The sequence below is a fragment of the Ahaetulla prasina genome, chromosome 3 (genome assembly GCF_028640845.1).
Source record: "Ahaetulla prasina isolate Xishuangbanna chromosome 3, ASM2864084v1, whole genome shotgun sequence".
In the NCBI taxonomy this organism is placed as follows: Eukaryota; Metazoa; Chordata; class Lepidosauria; order Squamata; family Colubridae; genus Ahaetulla; species Ahaetulla prasina.
In genome coordinates this window covers 27,010,113-27,031,279 of record NC_080541.1, presented here as the reverse complement: position 1 = coordinate 27,031,279, position 21,167 = coordinate 27,010,113, and positions in this window count along the sequence as shown.

The following is a 21,167-nucleotide window of genomic DNA, read 5'->3' as shown; positions in this document are numbered from 1 at the left end:
TTCCTTCCTTCCTTCCTTCCTTCTTTCTTTCTTTCTTTCTTTCTTTTTTAATATCTTTGCTACCCATCTTCCATCCATCAACTCTGGGTGGCTTACAGAATAAAAACATTAAAGCATTAAAAACATTAAAATCAATAATCATTGAAACACTTTCAAACATTCTCATCGCATTCATAAAGGAAGATGTGGCTCATGGACCAAAAGTTTATCATAAGAGTTTATAAAACGTTGTCCTCCACCAGAATGAATATTAATCAATTGACCTTGTATTCATCATCATCTGGAGAAGGCATAATTAAATGCCACAAACATGAACAATAAAATGCCATCACTAAGATCAAGAGATATATTTATTAAAATGAGTGATTCTGAAGTCAGATAATATGTTATATTTTGCAAAATTAAAAGGGGCAGTAGAAGAAGCACCAGCAAAATTGGGGGAGAAGGATCTGTATACTTAAACCTCTGTATGGTGATCTTGTATAAATGTCCAATACAGTGTATGTACTTGTTACCACTTGTTTTAAAAGCAGAAGCAGAAGGAGAGGAATCACAGATTTCATCTGTATGATCTCCAGATGGTTTACTTGAGAAAATGTAGTTTTCATCGTATCACTGTCTTTTTTCCTTACTGTTGTCATGATAAAACCACATGGAGTAGAGAAAGACCACAGATTATATTATGGATAATTAGAAATCTTCATTGTTGATTTTGTTCATAACTTTTAAGGAAGTCAATGAGAAATAACTTTTCAAAATGTCTTGCTCCAATTCTTGTTTTAGAGACAATGAAGGCCCATGAAAAAGAGTCATAGATGGGGAATAACTTTATTAAAAGAAAAGGATAGAAAGAACCAAGGGAATTCAAAAATTACACCAGGTATTTCAAATATGTTGCCTAATAAAATACTCCAAAAAACTGAAAAGCGTTTACACTTTGTGCCTTTTGAATTCATCTTAAGACCCAATGAAGTTATTATTCAGTTCAGATGTTTGTTCCGAGAAAAGGACAAACACAGCTAAGAATAAGAAGAATTATAGTATTCTGTGAAATTTAAGGCCATTTAAGGTGGTGGAGAGTTTGTGAGCAAGCAAGAATAGTAATTCAGAATTTATACCCGTCAAATTTCATATTCTTCACACTCTTATCACAGCATTGTCCTCTCATGAAAGGTGTCCTGAATTTCCTTTTATCTCTATCTTTCACAGTGTCTATTGATAACATACACTTGTTTACTTTCTCTGCATTCCTGCTTTTTCATTTAGATAAAGTTCATGAAGTTAGGCTGCAATCTTTTAGCCACTAACTAAGGCCTGACTTCAAAATAAAATAGTGTCTGTATTCCAAGTATGCTTCCTCCTCCTCCTCCTCCTCCTCCTCCTCCTCCTCCTCCTCCTCCTCCTCCTCCTCCTCCTCCTCCTCCTCCTCCTCCTCCTCCTCCTCCTCCATACTTTCTATGTCAACAGATATCATAACTAATTCATTGCGTAGTCGGCGTTTTGACTTTTAATCCGAACAAGTGCATAACTGCACTTGTTTATCTACATCTTCTGCATCATCTTTCCATGCTGTGTCATAGAACTCAGTATATCACAATAACATTCCCACTGAGCAAAATGTAATCATTTCAGTCACCATATCATACGTTCACATATCATTTGCCAAAGAATGCAGCAAGATTTGTTTGGCATGATCAAGTTTCAGTAGAGAAAATCCTGGAGAAGATAATCAAGCAACAGATCTGTGAACACCTAAAAGCAAGTGAACCTATTACTAGAAGACAACACAGCTTTGTCAAAAACGGATCATGCCAAACAAATCTTACTGCCTTCTTTGACAGTGTCTAAATTGATGGAGCGGTAAAATGCTGTAGACCTAGTATACTTGGACTTCATTGAGGCATTTGACAAAGTAGACTACAATGTTGGATGTGGGGTCAGAGTGAGGAGGCAGGACACGGTCTGGTGCAGTAAAATACTTTATTTCTGCAGTTTAAAAAGAAAGCAGCAGACGCACCGGCAGTTCTTTTTAAACCCCCTGGAGCTGTCCAGCATTTCAGCCACTCACGTCGGTCCATTCTCCTGCCTTGGAGCCTGGACCAATGAGGAGGAAGTTGTATGTCACAACTTCATTAATATTCAACAACAATCTATTTCTTGATAACATGGAAAAATGTGAGATAGAAAGCAACACGAGATGGATTCATAACTGGCTGAAAAACCACACTCAGCGTGTAAACCTCAATGGAACTACATCTACACAGAGGAAGCATGCAGTGGGGTATCTCAAGGTTCTCTCTTAGGTCCAGTACTCTTCAATGTCTTAATAAATTATTTACACAGGACGAAAGGAGAACTCATTAAATTTTCAGAAGAGACCAAGCTAGGGGAAATAGCTGACATTTTAGAAGATAGGCTCAAATTCAGAAAGAATACTGGGCCCATCCAACAAAATGCAATTCAGTGGTGAGAAAAGTATGGTTTTACACTTATGCAAGAAAAACCAAATGCACACGTAAAGAATAGTTGGTACCTGGTTTAATAGAAGTAACTGTGAGAGGGATCTATGAGTCCTAGTGGATAAACATTTAAATATGAGCCAGCAGTGTGCTACAATTGCCAAAAGAGCCAATGAAGTCATACACTACATCAATAGATGAATGGCATCAAAGGTCACATGAAGGATTAGTACAACTACATATTGCCTACATACCATACTTGGAATTCTGGTCACCATGATACAAAAAAGATTCTAGAAAAAATGCAGAGAATATTCTAGAAAGAATGCAGGGAAGAGCAACAAAGGTGATCAAGGATCTGGAGGCTAAAACATATGATGAACAGTTGCAGGAATTGTCTAGCTTAATGAAGAGAAGGACTAGGGGTGACAATTTTCCAATATTTGGCAGGCTGTCACATAGAACAGGGGAAAAACGTATTTTCCGAAGTGCCTGAGGGCAAGACAAGAAGTAGTGGATGGATATTTATCAAAGAGAGATCTAAAACCAAGGAGAAATTTCTCAAAAGTTCAAACAATTAATCAGTGGAATGGCTTGCCTTTAGAAGTTAAGGGTGCTCCATCACTGGAGGTTTTTAAGAAGAGACTGGAGAGCCATTTGTGCATAATGGTATAGAGTTTCCTGCTTGAGCAGGGGAGGGACTAGAAGACCTTCAAAGTCCCTTCCAACTGTGTTATTCTGTATTCTGTCTGGCACAACCCAACATTAATGGAGTATAACTTAAATGGAAGTAGGGTTTTAGTAGAGTAAGGATGTCTTTGCTTTGCATAGTTTCTGCTCCAGAGAAATAAATTTTAAAAGAAGTGTACCAGTACTGACGGTGAGAATAGCAGTAGTTTCCCAAAGCCAGTTTATAAGCCTCATTTAAGATCAAATAAATACCTGAAGCCTTGTCATTGCCTATCACACAGTGACATATCCTTAAATGCACCACCATGTTCCCTTGAAAAGCAGATAAACTGATCTATCCTTACTCCTCATGTACTGCCTTAAGGAGCAAAAGTCAAGCAATTGGAACATTATACATCTTAGAAGCTGATACAATGCAGAAAGCCAATCTTATTTCAATCAACCATCAACAGTAAAGTCGCAAACAGTCAACGAATATGCCGAGGTATCAAAGTCAATTTCATTGAGGGCCACATCAGGGTTGTGTTTGACCTGGTGGGGACATGGCCAGGGGCCGTGGCCAGCTCAACGTCACTCATGTCAGGGGTGTCTATCATGGCCCGAGTGCCCTGCCAATGAAAATGGGCTCCCGAGCTCTGTTTCAGCTGTGACGGCCTCCTGCAACCATCTGCCAGCAAAAATGGAGCTCAAAAGTGCCATGTGCAGCCCTCCCAAGCTCTGTTTTCATTGGCAGAGCCACTGCGGGCCAGTCCTTCACTGTTTCCAGGGCAGCCCTGTGGGTCAGATGTAAGCACCCCTCTGGCCAGATCCAGCACCCCTACCATATACTAACACTCAGTAGAGCAGCCATGAAGTCCTTGGAAAAGATATTCAATGATCAGAATCATGGAAGCCATGTTATTTCCCATGATACTCTATTGTAGTGAAAGTTGGATGTTAGGATAGGAGGTGCGCTTACACCTTCGAATGTAAGTGTTGGAGAAGCCTGCTAAGAACATAATGGACAGCCAAGAAAACAAATTGATAGATCATCAAATACATTATCTGATAGTCCCCATTCAAGGCACAAATGACCATGCTCCTTCATTATGTGAAGATCACATCACATTGCAAAAAGTGAGAAAGGTTAAATGAAAGAAAGATTTATTTACTAAAGAAAGAAAGATTTATTTACTAAATCTGCACTACTGTTAATCTTCTCATCGTTCCCATCACCAATCTCTTTCCATTTATGACTGTATGACTGTAACTTTGTTGCTGGTAATCCTTATGATTTATATTGATATTGATTGTTCCTGATTGCTTATTTGTACCCTATGATTATCATTAAGTGTTGTATCATTAAGTGTTAAATTGTACCCTATGACCATCATTTGTGTTGTAAATGTTGTACCTTGATGAAGGTATCTTTTCTTTTGTGTACACTGAGAGCATATGCACCAAGACAAATTCCTTGTGTGTCCAATCACACTTGGCCAATAAATTCTATTCTAGAAAATGACAGCTAGTAGCAAGATAGAAGAGGGCAATAAACAAGCAGATTAGGGATAGAGCATCATGGGAAAAATGTATTTATGTGATTACTAGGAATTAAAAATAACTTGATCATCTATAAGCAATCATTGCTAGTCAAAATCTTATATTCTTGGGGTAAGAAAATAAAGGGGAATCCTCTTTTATCCATTTATTTCAATTGGTAAGGAAAGTGTCAACTGCATTCTCTGCATATTCTGCACATGATTTTGCTAGCTCATTAGTCTTTCCAATTAAACCAAGAGTTGCTATCCTGAACAACTTCAATGTATCTGCTGATTACATTTTTTAATAGAATCACTCAGTAATCATTCTAAATTTTTGAGCACCGTTCTAATTGTACATAGGCATAGCTGCTTCGAAGAAAAAATAAAGCAAAATAAATTCAGACTCCCAGTTGTTAGATATTTTTAAGACACAATCACATAGAACTTCATGTCTGTTTCCACATCCTGTTGACAAACTGGGCTTTTAATACAGTTTTTCAAAACAGTTAATGTAAGGGTTGTAATAAACTGAGAAATTCTTAATAAGCCAAAATAAATATCCCATATAAATGAAATCTGTACATAGGAGCAAATCAGAGGTGGGTTTCAGCAGGTTCTGATGAGTTCTGGAGAACTGGTAGCAGAAATTATGAATAGTTCGGAGAACCGGTAAATACCACCTCTGACTGGCCCCGCCCCCATCTATTCTTTGCCTCCAGAGTCCCAGGTGATTGGGAGGAAATGGGGATTTTGCAGTAACCTTTCCCTGCCACGCCCACCAAGCCATGCCCACCAAGCCACGCCATGCCACACCCACCAAGCCACGCCCACAGAACCGATAGTAAAAAAATTTGAAACCCACCACTGGAGCAAATCATACTAAATGCATGCATTCTTAACATTCTAGCTTAGTTTTGATTGCAAAGTAAGCACGTGGACATAAATAAGTCAATCAGTCTTGCTACTCGTTCCCTTTAATTCTTAGAAAATACTGTTCCTTGCAGGAAGATTCATGTCGTTGTGCCACGAAAAAAGTTTCGGCCTCACCAAGTCTTTTGCGTGAGTGACTCAGTGACTCTGCTTTTCTGAAATGGGAATATTCACAAACTGTAAAGTCCCCAGGTCATCCAATTTAACTTCCCACTATTTTATAGGTCACAGCTTGCTAATCAAACAATTTCTTTTTACAATGCCCACTTTCACCCCATTACACAGCATCTATGTGGCAGCGGTATGACTTCCTCTCTGCTATTGAAGTTAAATAATGCCTTAGTTCCTTGGGGAAAGTCTCCATCCTTGTAGCAGAATCATCCTTTTCCTTCTCAGATCATTAAAAAAGTTGATATCTGGATAGGTTAGACCCGTGATGAGACCATACAGAGCCATTTCTGCAGGCACAAGAGCTGTTGCCCTAGGTCAGCTCCACTGCGCATGCGTGTGTGCCTTCCACCAGCCAGCTGATTTTTCAGTCTCTGCCGCACATGTGACAGACTTGTGCACATGCCCATGCTGCCCCTCCCGTCCCCTCCCAGAAGTCTCCATGCAGCCCATTTTGGATGCCAGGTAAGTACAGGGCTCACTCAGAGGCTCTAGGAAGGCAAAAAATTGGCTTACCAGAAATCTTGAAATGGGCTGTTTCCAACCTCTGGAGGCTTCAGGGAGGCCTGCTAGGCCCAAAATCGAGTGCGGTGGGGTTGCGCACGCATGCGCTGGGTGGTGGGGGAGCACGCACCTGCACAGGGGGGCAGGGCAGCACAGGGACGGTTTGTGCGCATGCGCAGGGGGGCGGGGCATGCCCCTGACACGTGCGACATCAAGCTGGCCATGCCCACCCTGGCCGCCCGAGTGGCATCAAACACAACCCTGATGCGGCCCTCAATGAAATTGAGTTTGACACCCTTGCCATAGTGAATGCTATCAGCTTACTTCAGGGAGTGGGGTCAGGTGTTCTATCAGGAGCAACTACAGACAGAAGTGTGTTAATTGGGACAATTGTAGCTGATAGGAAGGCAGCTATTCATATGGTAATGAAACAGCAATGCGGAAAGCAATGGGAAACTACAGCCCTACATATTGCCAGAAAAAGACTGAAAACAAATGCAAAAGAAACAACAAAAGAAAGAACAGCATTGATGGTGATTGATCTCTGATAGGAGGTGGTACTAAATAAAGAAGAACTTCTTTGAGGATTGTAAACCAGTCATTCTCCAGGTATCTCATTTTTAAAATTTATTTTGCAGTGGTCAGCCAAAAAGAAAGAAGGTTTTGAAATGTACTAAATACAGGAAGTCTACCTATCATCTGACTGCCTGTCTGTCTGTCTGTACCTATCATCTATCATCTAACTATCATCTATCTGTCTCAAAGTTGCTTATGACCATAAATATTCTTCCTGGGTTTTTATTGTGGAATTATGTAGCTATTTGACAAAACAGTTTTTGAATTCATCAACATCAAAAAGCACTGAGTTTTGACTGATCTGTGGGTCTCTTGGCTAGGCAGAAACAGTAGGCAGAGAATCATACAAAGACATTTATGTATTAGAAGCCAATACAAGCCCATCCTTTGCCTTGATGAGGTGCTTCGATTTGCAAAGGCAGGGTTTTAAAAAAAAATGGCAGGAAAAGTTAGAGTTAGTTATTTTGTCAGCACTGCAGCAGTGATGTGATTCATATTTCTGAGAGGCTTCTGGATTCCCAAAGCAACTTTGAAGCAACAGTTTGCTGAAAGTACTACTAACACCCCCTGAATAGATATAGTCTTTGTATAAAGTTTTCAAAGTTTTTCCTTCCTTATTTCCAAATACTTTTGGAATGAGATTCTTTCTACTGTTGGAAGAAATGGGTTCATATTCCTTTGTTCAGTTCCAAGTGGGGAGTATACACTGGAAACATAGAATCTGTTTGGAAAGATGGTTTAATGGTGGACAGGATCACATGGTTTGAGGTCCTGGGCATTCAAGCACATGGGGGAAAGGGAGGAGGGAGGGAGGGAAGGAGAGAGAGAGAGAGATTTATACCCTCTCTTGGGCCCCACCTTGGAGCTTCCTGTTCCTGTGTAAGGGCAGGTATCCTGATTGGTTATCAGACTCCATGGGGTCATGCAGGGATAGGAGAAGTTTAAAAAGTTAAAAAAAAGTTTAAAAAGTTTTTTAAAAAGGGACATGGTGGCTCAGTGGCTAAGACACTGAGCTTATCAATCAGAAGGTCGGCAGTTCAGCGGTTTGAATCCCTAGTGCCACGTAATGGAGTGAGCTCCTGTTACCTGTCCCAGATTCTGCCAACCTAGCAGTTTGAAAGCACGTAAAAAATGCAAGTAGAAAAATAGGGACCACTTTGGTGGGAAAGTAACAGCGTTCTGTGCACCTTTGGTGTTGAGTCATGCTGGCCACATGACCATGGAGACATCTTTGGACAGTGCTGGCTCTTTGGCTTTGAAATGGAGATGAGCACCGCTCCCTAGAGTCAGGAACGACTAGCACATATGTGCAAGGGGAACCTTTACCTTTACTATAATAGACGTTTGTACTACTATTTTTTTTTTTATATAGGATTGAATTGATGCATGTTTTTCATCAGAAAAGAAATGTGGATTATGAAACATCGACTGAAAGAAAGATGAAGTTTCCCATATGTCAACCAATTTCTTAACCATACTAGCACTCAGCAAGGAACTATCGTTATCAGTACAGATCCTTATCCACAAGCAATTTTGGATTTATGCAAGAATTGCCCAGCAATTCAGTCCAACTCAAATCTATCCTCCATCAGGGAGAGGAGAACTAACTCAATCTGGAATCCCTGCCCTGTCTGAGTAATTATGATCCTTGTCAGAAGAGCTGCGAGATCCTTATTCACAAGCAATTTTGGATTTATGCAAGAATTGCCCAGCAATTCAATCCAACTCAAATCTATCCTCCATCAGGGAGAGGAGAACTAACTCAATCTGGAATCCCTGCCCTGTCTGAGTAATTATGATCCTTGTCAGAAGAGCTGCGAGATCCTTATCTCAGCAGTTGGAGTGTAAAAGATAATCTGTGTCCCTTGCACATTTGCCCTTCATCCTGTCTCTAAAAGATATGAGCAGTTTGAAATCCTTGGACCACAGGAACCACTGAAAGTTCAGAAAGACATACACCCCATACTGTAGGAGAAGTTCAGATAATATCTTAAACAACTTTTATATTTTTATTCTTAGAAGCTCTCAGGATGTATATATAAGTTATCTTCCCTTAAGCTCTCACAGGTTTGAATGGCTCTCTTTTCTAATAAAAGCATCTTTCCTTCTTAAGAGGCAGGTAGACTGCAGATACTATTGTGAGAGCTTCCATATATTTCTTCCTGCAGACACCGAATGCCAAAGCTTACAGGATCATCTGAAGTGTGAAAGTCTGTGGGTTCAATACCCATAATTTGAACCCCACAGAATAACACATCACTAGTGATATTAGAAGAACCCCCTAAATGAAGAAATTAATCTTGTTGTACCTGAAATACCATATAGGCTACCCCAGGGGTGAAATCCAGCAGATTCTGACAGGTTCTGGAGAACCTGTAGCGGAAATTTTGAGTAGTTCGGAGAACAAGCAAATGCCACCTCTGGCTGGCCTCAGAGTGGGGTGGGAATCAGTAGTGAAATGTAAAATTTGTTACTACCAGTTCTGTGGACATGGCTTAGTGGAGGGGTAATGTGACTGGGTGGGCATGGCCAACTTTTGCCTGATCATCAGAGTCTTTTCTTTTCTTTTAAAAGCATTTTTTTGCCTTTAAAAAACAAGAGGCTCTGACGATCAAGCAACTCCTTCCCCTGCCATGCCCTCCAAGCCACACCACACCCACCAAGCCATGCCCACAGAACCGATAGTAAAAAAGTTTGAATTTCACCACTGGGCTATCCATTTTAATTCTTATTATTACACTGATAATGTTATAATTATCTTATTATTACACTGATAATCCACCTTTTTTTCTACAAGCTCGAATAAGCATGCATAGCAGATAAGGAGAAGGGAAGAAATATTTTCCCATTCCTTGATAATTCTTTTTACAAAGCATGAAGATACTATGATGTTCAAGGAATGTAAAGACAGAAGAGCTTATGGAAGCAGATTTTAGTTTTACATGAATAATCTGTGCTAAAAACTAGAAGGAAAGTTAGAAAGACAAAGGCAGAAAAAGAACCTACATTTGAAAGGGAAGTTAAAATAAAATACCCAAAGGAGTTTGGTAGGTAATAGGAGGAAAAATGAAGGGTGGGCTCATTGCTAGGGTAAAGATTCCCCTCATACATATGTGCTAGTTGTTCCTGACTCTAGGGGATGGTGTTCATTTCCGTTTCAAAGCTGAAGAGCCAGCGCTTCTCTGAAGATGTCTCCATGGTCATGTGGCCGGTATGACTAAATGTCAAAGGCACATGGAACGCTGTTACCTTCCCGCCAAAGTTGGTCCCTATTTTTCTACTTGCATTTTTTATGTGGTTTCGAACTGCTAGGTTGGCAGAAGCTGGGACAAGTAACGGGAGCTCACCCCGTTATGCGACACTAGGGATTCGAACCACTGAACTGCAGACCTTTTGATCGACAAGCTCAGCGTCTTAGCCACTGAGCCATTGCTAAAAGATGATAAAAGAAAGAGGATCAAATTCCTATTTTGTTTTGATCTTCTCAACAAAGCTGAACTATGTTAAAATGAATCTAAGTGAAGAAATTAACTAAAGAGAACATGACAACCTAAGCAAAACAATCAATAAATGCTTCAGAAGCACTTGGTTACTATGAATTACTTTAAATCTCTAGAACCAGAGATTCCAAGTTTTGAAGGAGATTGCAGAATATTATCTTATACTCCCTCATATTGATCTTTGAGAAATCATGGAGAATGGATATAAAACCAAAGACCTGGAGAAAGGGAAATGATATTCCCTTGTTCCAAAGGGAGAAAAAGAGAATCCAAGTAACCATTCAATGATCAATTTGTTGTTGTTGATGCTGAGCGAATCACTAAACATTTTGTATATACTGAGAAAAGAACACATCGTTTGGCAGGGGCCAATAATGGCTTATCAAATATCAAAAACTTGATTTCCTTCTTTATAAAGTTTAGTTGACACAGGAATGTGTGCTGAAAACGTGTGTGCATTCTGGCACTCATAATGCAATGTGTGTCCCCCTGGGCATGTGTGCATGACCTCCCCAAGCTCCCCTGCCCCCCCGTGCATGTGTAAGTGATCCCCAGCACCCCGTTTTTAGCCTAGCAGGCCTTCCTGTAGCCTCCTGGGCCCAAAAACGGGACACACTCGCCCCGCCCCCGTGCATGCCCCATCCCCCACACATGCACATGCGACCTCCCTGCACACGTGTGTGTATCTCTCGCATGCGCCCTGCCCCCCACGCATCCCGAAAATCAGCTGGCCGGCGGGAAGTGCACGCGCGCATGTGCGATAGAGTTGAGCTGGGCGACCATAGGTCCACCATCATGGTGATAGAGAAAATATATCTTGACTCCAGTAAATTATTATTAATTATTATTATTAATTATTAAATCTTTTGTGAAAGCCTCTTATTAATTTCTAGTAGAGAGGATGGCAACATGGGGACCAGGTTGTATTTCCATTATGTGGATACAGACCTGGTTGATCAATACGTGTATATTCATGCCTCCACATCAAACTAGTTAAGTGTTTCTCAACTTTAAGTTGTGTGGACTAATTCACAGAATTCCCCAGTCAGCATAAAGTTGTTGAGATTGAGAAACACCGTCTTAAGTAATGGGATACACATTAAGCACTTTGTGCATGCCATGTTGTGAGATTTATTACTAATTAGTTTGGAATAACAATGTCTTGAATGGGGTACTGCAGTAACCTATTCTATGCTCTGCGCTGTTTAACATGCTGATAAATGATTGAAATGAGATGTCAATTTCATACAAAATCAGAGGTCTATCAGATTTGCAGATGAACATAGATAAAGACAGAGTAGCCAAATCTTAGGGAACAATATCATAATTTAGGAAGATTTTAATAAGTTGAAAAAATTAGCAGGGAACAGCAAAATTAATTCCAGCAGGGCAAATGCAACATCTTAATTTTGGTAGGAAAAATAAAAAGCATGAACAAAACATGGCATAGGGACCATACTGGGCAGCAGCCCATGAGAAGATTTGGGTGTCTCAAAGAGTTACTAGCTAAATAGGAGGAAACAATACAATGCAATCCAGTAGACAATGGAATCCTAGACTCTATCAAGAGAAGTCATGTCCTGCATTGCGTCTTACCAAGATTGATACATCTAGATCTGCTCACAACCAGGGATGAAATGCTGCCGGTTCAGCCGGATTGCCTGATATGGTAGCGATCTTGGCTGATGGTTTGGAGAATGGCAGCAATAGCAGTGCGAGGCTCTGCCCACTTGCCCAGCTGTCATTATTTCCAGGTTAAAACTGGGAATATGTTTTGTACTCTCTGCGCATGCACAGAAAGGTTTTGTGCATGCACAGAGGGTGTGTGCACGCATGAGCAAAGCGAGCATGCGGGCAGCACATGCACTTCTGAACCAGCAAGGAAGGTAAGTAGATTTCACCCCTGGTCATAATATTTCAGGAAGAACATTGAAAAGCTGAAGTGTGTCCAGGAGAAATTGACCAAGATGACAAGGAACCTGGAAAGAAAAAACTTATGAGGACCATTTGGAAGCACTGGGACAAGTGTGGACAAGAAAGACTTGTTTGGACTAAAATTATAACGCAGTAGATTTTAGGGGACATGCTGGCTCAGGGGCTAGGATGTTGAGCTTGTCGATCGAAAGGTCGGCAGCTCGGCGGTTCAAATCCCTAGTGCTGCCGTGTAACGGGGTGAGCTCCCATTACTTGTCCCAGCTTCTGCCAACCTAGCAGTTTCGAAAGCACGTAAAAATGCAAGTAGAAAAAATAGGGACCACCTTTGGTGGGAAGGTAACAGCATTCCGTGGGCCTTTGGCATTGAGTCATGCCGGTCACATAACCATGGAGACGTCTTCAGACAGCGCTGGTTCTTCGGCTTTGAAACGAAGATGAGCAAGCACCACGCCCCTAGAGTCGGCAATGACTAGCACGTATGTGCGAGGGGAACCTTTACCTTTAGATTTTAGTTGCACATAAAAAAATAATTTCTAATTGTAAATGTGGTCACTTGTGGAACAGAGTGCTTCATAAAATGATGGACACTGTTGAAAGTCCTTAAACAGACTCTAAATGGCTGTTAAAGTACATTTCTGCACTGGGAATGGAATTCCTGTAGTAAATTCAAAATTTTATGAATTTATTTGTTTCGTTTCACTACAAGTATCACTTTGGTTTCAGTACAGCTATATTCAATTATACCTTCATATTCCATCTATATTTCATTAACTGATGTTATTAACAATCTTTGAAGTATGGGATGTACCTGCTTCCTTTCATAGTGGTGCTGTAGTTAGAATGCATTATTAAAGGCGGCCTCTGCTCACTGTCAACAGTTCAACCCTGACCAGTTCAAGGTTAACTCGGCCTTCCATCCTTCTGAGGTCAGTAAAATGAGGACCCAGATTGCTGGGTATAATATGCTGACTCTGTAAACCATTTAGAGAGAGGGCTGTAAAGCACCGTGAAGCAGTATATAAAAGTCTAAGTGCTATTGCTATGGTTAAGACATTAATGTTAAAGTCTTGAATTTCATGATTTTAATATGATAAATCTCTAGGGATTTATTTGAGAAGCAGAAGCACACTTAAATTTACTCCTGCACTTACTGTATGTGTCATTAAACAATACCCAAATCGCATAATATAAATTGTAATCTTTCCTTGTTGTCTGGGTTAAAGCAGAATTGCAGAGGTTTCCATTGTTTTTTGATAGCAAAACCCAATTAACTAATCCTTGCAGGTGAATGGTTTGACAGTGATTCCTGGTGTTGGGACTATTGTTCATATACTTAAGACAACTAAATCAATGCAGCATAAAAAAGTGATCCTTTTTTTTCTTGTTAGCTGCCAGATTTGTGATAGCAAAACACTGAAAAATTTAAGTGCATCTTTCATTAGATTAGCAGTACTTAAAAGTCTCAGACAGGGCTCTGGCTGAAAAACTGACATATCAAAGAGCTCTGAAAAACCTTATAATGAAGAGCAATTTTATTCAAACATGGCCACCATTTATTAAATGTCTTTTAATGGTTTTCTTAAGGGTACTTTTCCCTATGTAAATATTGCTTTGGAATATTCAATACATATATTAAAACATTTCTGTTTCTCATTATAACTAATTATCTACCTATCTAGGCTATTGCATGCATACAAATATAAACCACCTTTTATTTTTATTATTTTCTTTTTTTTTTACTTTTCCTCATTACTTTTATTTTCCCAGTGACCTACTTTTTCTTTATAATTCTGTAATTTTGTAATGTTTGTCTTTTTGTTTTGCCAAGGAACAAAGCAAAATCAAACTTAAGAAAAGAATATAAATGAAGCTAATTTTAACTTTTACATTACCAGTTTAAACAGAGCTGGTTTTTCAATAGTTAATGACATTAATCTGATCCTCCAGATAGATACATTTTTGTCTGATGCTCAGTAAGGAGATAAAAGTAGAAGAAATTAAAGATAACCATTAACTGATATCTAGAGATATAGGCAAGTAGCTTCTATTGAAAACACAGAAAATATACATGATTTCCTTAATTAAATTGAAACATTAGCAGAATTATTTAAAAACAGATTATAAAGTTTATTATTCTACCAAAAATGAGCTAAGTCATTTTCTTTGCGGAGAGGAGAAAAAAAAATGCTCTGGAACAGTAGAGTTATTAAGAGACAGAGAAATAATGACTCCAATTAATTTAATAGTCAGACAAATTAAGGAGGTGGAGAATTAATTCAGTTAAGAATGAAGTTTGGAAACAATTATGAATTAATTAATTAAGCAGGCAGTCAGGTGATCAGTAAAGGAACAAAAAAGCAGTATGTGGATATTTAATAACAAAAGAATAATTGAACATTGCCTGGGTAAAAAAGAAAATAATTCATAGCTTAAAGCTTATGTTGGTTATCATAAACATATTTCATAAACCACTATGAAAGTAATAAAAATGTGAATCTTAAATTAGGGATGGGCAATTCAAAGCCTTTGGCTTTACATTTGTTTTTTATCATGCAGAATTCATTCCTAGCCTTCTCCAGTCAGCTGTGTTGTCACATAATCTGTCCAACGTAAGATAACCTTATCCTGGTTATTTGTGCATCAAGTTGTTGTGGTCTGCCAGCAGCCTACAGAGCTGGCAGTGGAGTTGGACAGTGATGGGGCTGAGGAAGAACATGGGCCAGTCCTGGAGGCTGGGGAAGGCCTGGATGAGGGCTCTGCGTCGAAGGCAGAGATGGGGCCAGGGCCATCTGGGAGTGATGTGCGGACTCCGGAGCCTCCAGAGGAAGAGGAACAGGAGGAGCCTGTTTCTAGTGCACACATGCAAAGAGATGACAAAAGGCAAGAGCAGCTAAAGCAAAGAGGACAACTTGGGAGTAGAGCCAAGAGATGATTGGCCCCTCCCATAAGGCTTAAAAGACCAGCAACGGCTCTTGGGCTCTTTGTCGGAAAACAACATTGATAGACTTGCTTCTTGTCTTGCTGCATTATTTCTTGTCGGCATCTTCTGCTTCTGAACTTTTGCCAAGAAAAGCTTTTGGCAGTTTGCCTAATTAGACCAAGGTTGGTGATAAGACTGAAGAATTGTATTATGAAGAATTTGTTTTGATTTAGTTTGGACGACGCTGAGAATGAGTTAATTCTCAGCTGTTCTAATAATGTTTGTTTTTGAACTGATTGCATTTAATATTACCTACTTGGGCCTGGGTCACAACACAAGTGGAAAGATCACAAATGGCAATAACATGAGTACAGGATGCTGCCCCATCACAAATGTTCAATGGTTGCCAAATACCTGAATCACAATCATGTGATTGTGCAGAGGCTGTGATGGGCGTAAGTGTGAAGACCAGTCATGTCACTTTTTTCAGCATTGTCCTAACTGTGAACAGTTGCTAAACAAATAGAGAGATCTTTAATCATCCAGGTGATGGTTGTCCCAAAGATACTTTTTCAAAAGGTCAACTGGGCTTCTTTGTTGTTTTTTTCTTTGAAGACATTTTGCTTCTCATCCAAGAAGCTTCTTCAGTTCTGACTAAATGGTGGAGAATGGAAGGATTTATATTCCTTGCAGTCATCTGGTCATTAGCACTCTTTCTGAGAGTCATTGAGGCCACCTGGATGTTTCTTTATTCAGGTGACCCTGAGGGCACAGATAAACCTCCTCGTGGCCTCAACAGCTCCCAGAAAGAAGCTAACCACCAGATGATTGCAAGGAATATAAATCTTTCCATTGTCCATTATTCAATTAGAACTGAAGAAGCTTCTTGGATGAGAAGCAAAATGTCTTCAAAGAAAAAAAACCAAGAAAGTCCAGTTGCCTTTGAAAAAACACCTTTGGGATAAACAATTATTTGTTAAGCAAGGACTAAAAGGTAAAGGTTCCCCTTGCACATATGTATTAGTCGTTCCCAACGCTAGGGAGCGGTGCTCATCTCCACTTCAAAGCCGAAGAGCCAGTGCTATCCAAAGATGTCTCTGTGGTCATGTGGCCGGCATGACTAAATGCCAAAGGCACATGGAACGCTGTTATCTTCCCACCAAAGGTGGTCCCTATTTTTCTACTTGCATTTTTTACTTGCTTTCGAACTGCTAGGTTGGTAGAAACTGGGACAAGTAACGGGAGCTCACTCTATTACGCAGCACTACGGATTCGAACCTGTGAACTGCCGACCTTTCAATCGACCATCTCAGCGTCTTAGCCACTGAGTACCTGTACATGAAAAGGCACTGCACTCCTCACTGTAGAATACTGTTGAAATTCTCTCACCCTTTGAAAGGAATGATGAAATCCCTTTTCATCAAATTTAATGAAGAACAAAACAACGCTAGAGAACTAGAGGCTGGGCTGAGCATGTAAACTTTCTTTGATTTAAATGGGAGAGTTGAGCATGTAGAATCTCAAAGTCTAGCTCAAGTTCCAAAGGGGAAAAGCTACAAACCGCTTTGATGTCCCAATGCTACTGCCACCAGTACTTCACTACTGTGTTTTAGTCCGATTATGAAGATACAGGATAGAGATCTCACTAATAGAAAACATATATAATCTTGTATTGCATGCAAATAGTCTCTGGAAAACATCATGATTTCAAGACTGAAACTACTTGGAGCAGGACCTACTGCCTTGCATGTCATGGGTGGAACAAAGGAGAGAAGATTCTCATACTTTCTTCCTTTTACTGATCGCCATGGGAGGGTTAAGAACAGCCAGTTAAATGGTATTGTACAGGGGTGTTATTCAGCAGGTTCTGACAGGTTCTGGAGAACCAATAGCGGAAATTTTGAGTAGTTCGGAGAACCAGCAAATACTACCACTGGCTGGCCCCAGAGGTGGGAATGGAGATTTTGCAAAATTCTTTCCCCAGGATTGGGGAGGGAATGAGGATTTTGCAGTATCCTTCCCCTGCCATGTCCACCAAGCCACGCCCACCAAGCCAAGCCACGCCCACCAAGCCACACTCACAGAACCAGTAGTAAAAACAAATTGAATTTCACCCTGGTGTGGAAGGAGGAAGGTGCAAGGTTTAAGGAATGTTGGTTCCCCCCCATTTTTAATTAGGTACAGAATTAAGCTAAATGCTTTCCCAATTAGAATGGGAACGTGTTGGCTCTGGAATAAGTCAATACGAGCTTACTTCACTATCCCTTGACTTGAGTAATTTTGCCTAAGGCACAGATCTGGTTGATTATGACTTCAACATGTGATTCTGATAATGCAAATTGATATAAGAAGAAACCTGCTAATGGCTCATGTCTGAAAAAGATTACATTGAGCATCATCAGATAGCATGCGTGCCTTTCATGCCAAAGCAATTCTTAGAATGTTAGGAGATAGGACTAACTGATTCCACAATCGGTTAATCATTTTCATAGCATATTGCTCCTGTAAATAATAACAGCCCAACTTACCTGATGATAGAGCTGGTATGGCTATCACAAATCTACGAATTCATCTCTGTTCTGCTGTTTAATATTTCATGCGGGCAATTTCAAACTACTGATTAGATCTCTCAATAATTAATGCAATGTTATTGTGGATGATTAAGGCTATTTCTTTTAATGGGAATCTCAAATCACTCCTAACACCTTGGTATAAATTCTTTATGATACCCAGCCACGGAAGCTTTTCAGCAGATTTACTATGAAAAGTTTTGTAATTGCAACTCAACCAGCCCTATCATAACAACAAAGAACATGGCTATGTGCTAAACACGGGATATGTATTTTATAGTTTTAACAATAACGCATTACATATTTTATTTATTTACCTATTTATTTTATTTATCAAATTTAGAAACCACCCATGTTCTTCACAGAGAGTGGGTTGCTTTATGTCATTACTTTAATTAATGTAACCCTCTTTAGTCAAGATATATGAGAATCAAATGATAATATTTGGAATGGGAAAGCTTCAATGAAATATTTAAATAGATTTTGAAGTGACAATAGCAAAAGACTTCAGGATTAAAAGCAGTGTCGCATTAATAATATCTGGGAACATAGACTAGGCTCATGCCTAGCCAAAATTTCTCAGGTCAGAGGTTACTCAGTACGATAAGTTCATACTGGCTTATCTTACTTTTCAATATATTTTAATTTTTAATGTTTTTAAAATGTTTTTATGACTATATTTATATACCTGGTTTCCCTGAAAATAAGACATTCCCTGATAATAAGCCCAATTGGGTTTTTGAGTGTATACGCTAAAATAAGCCTCCCCTCAAAAATAAGCCCTCCCCAAAAATATTTAAACGCAGAGCTGGAAATCAGGTAAGATGGCAAGAGGAGCCCCATCTTGCTCCACACTCCCCAAAATAATAAGACTTCCCCGAAAATAAGGCCAAGCACTTATTTCGGGGTTCAAAAAACTATAAGACAGGGTCTTATTTTCGAGGAAACACAGTAATTGTTGTTTTTATTCTATTGTTGCCCAGAATCACTACTTGTGTGATCGGTGGCTATACAAATTTGATAAATAAATGAATAAATAAATAAATATACAAACTTTTTCATCTATTGCAAAATTAGATGTTGAATAAATGCAAAAAAATAAATAAATCATTTAGCCTTATAATGATTTAGCATAATGATTCTTGCATCTTCGTTATATTTTATTCCATTTTATTATAATCTCTTTAAATAAATATCAGAGAATCATATGAATGTTAGGTTGGAAGAAACCTTGGAGGTCTTCTCATCCAACCTCGAGCCCAAGGCAGGAGTCTTCATACTACTTTGGACAAATGGTTGTTTGATCTTTTCTTGAAAACCTCTAATGATGGAGCACCCACAATTCTGGGAGGAAACCTGTTGCAGTGCTTAATCATCCCACTGTCAAGAAATTCCTTCTTATTTCCAAGTTGGATCTCCCTCTTCCCTCATAGCAGCCCTTCAAATACTGGAAGACTGCTATCATGTTTTCTCTTAGTCTTCTTTTCATTAAGCAGAACATGCATAGTTCCTTGAGCTGTTCTTCATTGGATTTAGCCTTTAGACCAGGAGTAGTCAACCTTTTTATACCTACCACCCACTTTTGTATCTCTATTAGTAGTAAAATTTTCTAACTGCCCACCGGTTCCACAGTAATGGGCTGTGTATCGTCTTCTGCGCATGCCTCTCACGCATCATGGATTGGGTTGGGGGGGATGGGGCGCCGGCTACCAGCTCTGCTTGTCTGTTACAGCTGGGTGGTGTGAGGGGAGATGCGTGAGCTATTCTGGGACGAGGCTCTTTTGTTTGCGGTTGCACTATAGCACCATTTAATTTCACTTACGTAACGTGAACTAAATTTATGTGCAGGCGATACAAATAGTATATTTTCAGAAATTTAAATTGTCACGGGGAATTTTATAAAAACCTAATGAAAATGTTTTTAAATAATGCTATGAATTTTTTTAAAAAAGTCAATTAAATTAAAAAAAGGAAAGTGATTCAGTATCGGACAAAACCCCTACCACCCACCATGAAAGCTGGAATGCCCACTAGTGGGCGGTGGGGACCAGTTTGACTACCACTGCTTTAGATGGCTTATCTTTGCTGTTCTTTTCTGTACTCTTTCTAAGGCCTCAGCAATTTTTTGGGATTGTGATGCCCAGAACTGGACACAACATTCCAAACTGTGTCCCCAGTGCAGTATAGATCATTTCTTTTGGTTCCCTTGGTCTTGACATTGTCCCTTAGCCTAGATTGCATTGGCTTTTTTGACTGTTGACTCACACTTAAGCAACTGCCCAACAGGGCACTTAGATCCTACTCACAGGCCAGATACCTTACCTTTGCATCTGGTTTTTCCTGCCTAAATGGAGGGCCTTATTTTTCTTACCACTGAACCAGAATTGAAATCCAGCAGGTTCTGACAGGTTCTGGAGAACCAGTAACAGAAATTTTGAGTAGTTTGGACAACCGGCAAATACCAACTGTAGCTAGTCCCAGAGTGGGGTGGGAATGGGGATTTTGCAGTATCCTTCCCCTGGAGTGGGGTGGGAATGGGGATTTTGCAGTATCCTTCCCCTGGAGTGGGGTGGGAATGGAGATTTTTGCAGTATCCTTCCCCTGCCACGCCCACCAAACCACACCATGCCTGCCATGCCACACCCACAGAACTGGTAGTAAAAAAAAATGAATTTCACCACTGCACAGAACTGCATCTTGTTGGATAACAAGAACCATCATATTCAAACGCTGGAACTCTATGAAAGTTGAGGCACTATAACTCTCTTTGCATAAATTTCCTCATAGTGTGTAACTAATTTGTTCTTCCTAGAAATGTCATGTAAACAAACCCACAGAATGATAGTCCTGGTAATATTCATAATCAGGTATAACATTGAATGAGGACAAGTGAGGACCATATTAAAGGAATGAATGAAAACAAGTGAGGAAAATATAAATGAACAAAGACTGTATACAGATTTAACTCTACTTAGTGCAAAATCTTTTTTATATTCGTGACAAGACTATACCAAGCTCTCTATTTTATAGGTAGTCCTCAATTTACAACAGTTGCTTTAGAGACCGTTCAAAGTTAAAATATCCCTGAAAAAAGTGACTTTTAACTGTTTTTCACAGTTACAAATTTTTGGCAACCCCAGGGTCACACAATCAAAATTTGGATCCTTGGCAACTGGTTCATATTTATGATGGTTGCAGTGTGCTAGGATCATGTGATCACCTTTTGCTAACTTCTCAAAAGCAAAGTTAATGGGGAAGCCAAATTCACTTAGCACCCTTGCTACTCTGCAGAGATTCACTTAACAACTGTGGCAAGAAAGGAGAAGTTTGTTTAACCATTGTCCCACTTAGCAGCAGAAATTTTGGGCTCAGTTGTGGTTTTAAGACAAGGACTA